A 4,848-nucleotide genomic window follows, 5' to 3' on the forward strand; every position below is an offset into this window, starting at 1 on the left:
AGGGGCAATCATTCAATAGCAACCCAGTAAATGTTTATAGAAAATATAAGAGAGGAAATAATTTCCATCACTGAGGCTTTTAAATGAGACTGGGCAGATCAGTTAGGAGCACTGGGGAGAGGGAAGATTGGGGATTGAGTCTGGAGATGAAGGTGACAGAGGCTGGAGCTGGTCTCCCACTATCCGCATCAAGGGAGCAGCAATGTGAGGATGATTCTGCCAGTGTTTGAAGATGATTGATAGGTTGTTTATATCAGAGGAATGTCAACCTGGAGAGTTCCTTCCAGGAACTTGCTTACACATGGTTATGAGAAGGTGAGTCTGATGTGTGTTAATATGTGTAGAAATAGGAAAGAATGTGAGAAGTGTTGGGAATTCATAATTTTTGAGATTTAGTAGCTGGTTAAATTTGAAGAGGAGGAAATCAATGGTTATAATGTTTTGATTATGAGAGGCCAAGAAAATGGACAGAAATCGCCAAGTTTTAGAATGAAGCTAGGGATGAAAGTTTGATGGTCTTGGCAATTTTAGCAAAAGGCTCCCCTTCACTCAGAAACACAGTCTCCACTGATCATTCTGGGAGACAGCATCTCAAGTCTTCACTTTCATAAACTCTGTTCCTCTCTGTTAAATCACAGCTAGTGTATATCTTGTCTCTAATTTTCCAACCATTTAGAACAACTCATGACTCATCCTGATTCCTCCAGTCTGAAAATGGAGAGGAATTATTTCTTTATTCCCATAATGTGTTTCTGAGTTCAGGCTAGCCTGGTAGTATAAATTCCTTGAGCATGCCAAATATAAAATGGTGTATACAATGTTTGTGTTGTCTGACTACATAAAGAGCTTATCTTTTGTAAGGACACAAAGCAGTGTTTTGATATTGGAAGAATGCACTGATATTTTTTAGCAGAGTAGGCATGTTCCATTTAGCTCTTTATTGTACTTTTTAAATCAATGTAACCTTAATAGTAGAATCAGAATGAATAAAAGGGGTTCAAGTCTTGGTTCTTTTATTCATTGACCTATGCACATTATCTGAGTTTCATGAAAGTCAGTTTTTACAGTGTAGGGTTGTTGTAAAGATTATGTGAAATTATGCATGAATATATCAAGTCCCTTACAGAGAGATGCTTACACACATATTTTCAAAATATGAAAATATTTTCACACATATTTTCACATATTTCACACATACACACATATGTGTGTATGCTTACACACATATTTTCAAAATATGAAAATATTTCTCCTTCTTTTTCCAAATATGGCATGCTTTCCACCCTTAAACTTCAGATAAACCAAGTCGAGTGGAATGGGCTTTTACCTTGAAATAGGGAACCAGAGAGCTGGGGTTGGAGAGGATAGAAGCAGTCTCATTTCCTGAACCTTAAGGGCCTTTCCATTCTGAATGCTACTAGTGAAAAAAATCAGTAGTGCTCCCTCTGAAATGAAATATATTGTACCCAACATAGTTTCCATTTTTGACCAATTTCTGGTATATTCTACCAGGACTATAATTTTTTAGTCTTTTTGAGCTTTTACATTCATTAAACCTCAAGGGTGAGACCTACAAAACTACGTGTGATTAAAAACAAACATCTGCATTCTGACTGTTCAGCAATTTAGAGGATTCAGAAGAGCACTGGGCAAGGTGTCTTTACTTAAAACACTCACTGTCTATTTAGAAGGATAAATATTGTGTAATGATAACGAATCACAATAATTTGGCACTAAACGTTGTGATTCAGACTTTAGGTATCATAGAAATTCTGACAGGAGGATTATTTTCAGAGGCTTTAGCTAGAGGGAGACCTTAAACTCTAAGTAGAATATGATACATTAGGTGGGTGGATTTCCTATGAGAAAGAGCGCCTGAAGCATGGACAAGCATGATAGCAGAGTCATTGTACCTGGTAGGAGATTTAAAATATCTTGACCAAAGGGAAGCTTTTTTGATGGGAGTTATGGGGAAATGATAGGAGCTAGAATCAATTCATGGAGAAGGAAATGGCAACCCACTCCAGTATTCTTGCCTGGAGAATCCCAGGGACGGGAGAGCCTGGTGGGCTGCTGTCTATGGGGTCGCACAGAGCCGGACACGACTGAAGCAACTTAGCAGCAGAATCAATTCATACAGACTTTGCTCTTTTCTTTGTTTCCAAATCTGAACTACCTGTTTGTTTTGAGGGGGAGAAATGAGAATGTCTAGAAGGAACAAATATTACCAGGCACCCAATGAAAGAAGACTTAGCTACAACCACTCTCTGAGTTGGTTGGGAACTAAGGACTATTTATAAGATCAAGAAGACTATAAAATCACATTTGCTTCTGTCTTAGTGGGTATCAGGAAGAGATGCCTGCCTCCAATTCCACTAGCTACTCCAAGACTGGGCAGCTGCCATTCAAATGGCAATAGCCTCTTTGAAATAGTAAATGACTTTTATTTGTGCTTAGTGAAAAATTGCTTCTGCTTCAGGTTGAAGATTCTTTGACTTGGCTTATGAGAGATAAACTTGAATAGCTTAATTTCTCCCTACTTTTTACATCAACTCATCCTTCCTACTGCTTTCTAAGACCCTGGTCAATAACTAATCCTGTCAATATTTAATCTTGGTGATGTCAAACTCTGCTTGGTACAGGTACACAACCACACGTCAGGAGCAGGATTTTGAAAGTCAAAAACACTTAAATGCCTGACTTGACCTCTCTATGACTCAAGTTTCCTTATCTGCAAAAGGATTATAATAATAGTACTAACAATGTCATTTCTTACCTAAAATCTTAAACTTGCAAGAAATTGAGATTTTTTCTTTATTTCATCAAAGCCTATGTTAAAACTGCCACCAAAATTGGGAAAAGTAAGGATCATCTCTTGACCAGTGAGATATACTTTTGCTTCTCCTGCATTGGCAAGCGAATTCTTTACCACTCTGCCACCTGGGAACCCTCTTCCTGTTCCTCCTCTAATAGACAATTAATATGAGTGGCTTCCTTTATGTCTTCCATAGATTTTGTCATGTCCGACTCTTGGTAACACCATGGAGTGTAGGCCACCAAGATCCCCTGTCCATGGGATTTCCCAGGCAAGAATGCTGGAGTGGGTTGCCATTTCCTTCTCCAGGGGATCTTCCTGACCCAGAAATCGGACCCGTGTCTCCTGCTAGGCAGGTGGATTCTTTCCCACTGAGCCACCTGGGAAGCCCATAGATATTAATACTTTTATATAGTACTAATACTTTTTCTTAGTATTAAGTATTAATACTAATATATATATATATTAATACTATATATTAATACTAATATATAATACTAATACTTTTTCTTTTTTCTCCCCTTTTAGCCAAAGAACTGCCTCTTTTTTCATATTGCTCTGAACTTTGCATTTTATACTTTGGAGAACATTCCATAGGAGTATAAGAAGAACTTCCCTGTTGTTTTTTATAGATGTTTGCTCCATAATTTATTTAATGAATGCCCTATTGATAGAAATTTAGGTTGCCTCCAAAATATTCTCATTAAATGCAATACTTCTATTAAAAACTCAGAGATCATTTTGCATATGTGCAAATATGTCTACAATATATAATTCTAGAAGTTATGTGAGTCAAAAGTTGGATGCACTTGTAATTTTTATAGATATTGATAATTATTTGATACCCTGTTTCTCTGTGTTCTTCCCAATGCATCATTATTGAAATTTTCTACATTTGCCAGTTCTGAAAGGTAGAAAAAATGATACTGAGGTACAATTTTAATTTTCATTTCACTTATCATGAGCGAATATGAGCATCTTTTCATATGTTAAGAGGTGCTCATAATGTTTTTAATAAAATTTCAATTAATGAGACTCAAGATAAAAATTATGTAAAAACAAGATAATAGCACAGTTTAATGATGTAAATAAATATCTTTTCTCTCTGAGCATCTTTCCTATTCAGATAACACAGTTTTGCAGGAGTGAACAAAGCATATCTTTAAGAGAAGCTGAGTAGCTGGCCGACTATGTCTTGGGTCATCCCAACATCCGTTGTACTAATGCTAGTGTAATTTTACTACTGTGTTTACTACATGCTGAGTGTGATCCTAAGCACTTTGCATTTCTTTTCTCAGTTAATTTCCATAGCAACCATATTAGATAAGTTCCATTTCACAAATGAGAAAGGAAGGCCCCAGAGGCCAGGTAGCTTGCCCAAGTCTACTCAGCCAGGACATTCACACAGCTACTCAGAGAGGGGCTCACATAACCCCAAATTTCTGCAATGTGGATTTCCAGCCCTCCATTGTTCCATTTTAAATAATCCCAATCCAGGAGTAAATAAATTCAGCTTCTTAGGACACATCTTTCAAGCAACTTCTCCTGGTGAGCTGTTGTAGGATCAGTAACCAAAGGAATTTCAAGACCATAAAGTAACATTAATCACATAAAGACTGGCCCAGCTTTGTGAACCTTGAAGAGTTACGGTAACGATATCTCCCCAAAAGAATAACCGCAAAATATACACAATCAAAGAGCTCATTTTTCTCGTCTGAATACAAATTTTTATTTTTTATTAATAACTAGTTGATGTTATTTTTGATACAGCAATCTTACAAGATAAATAAGCTTTACTATTTAAGCAAAATATGATAATGGAGTATTATCCACATGAGTAAATTTAAAAACTTAAAGGTTAAACTTATGTACAGGGTTCCTAGTGTGAAGAAACATGTGAATGGGCCTTACATAAAGATGACCGGCCCTCTGGGTCACCACTGTGTTTTATAAAGCCTTGATGGAGACCTGAGACAGGCCTGGGTGGCCCGAATGGACCACCACCTTCCCTGATGGAAGTGTCGGGCAGAGCG

Source organism: Bos javanicus, chromosome 7 (assembly GCF_032452875.1).
Source record: "Bos javanicus breed banteng chromosome 7, ARS-OSU_banteng_1.0, whole genome shotgun sequence".
Taxonomy (NCBI): Eukaryota; Metazoa; Chordata; class Mammalia; order Artiodactyla; family Bovidae; genus Bos; species Bos javanicus.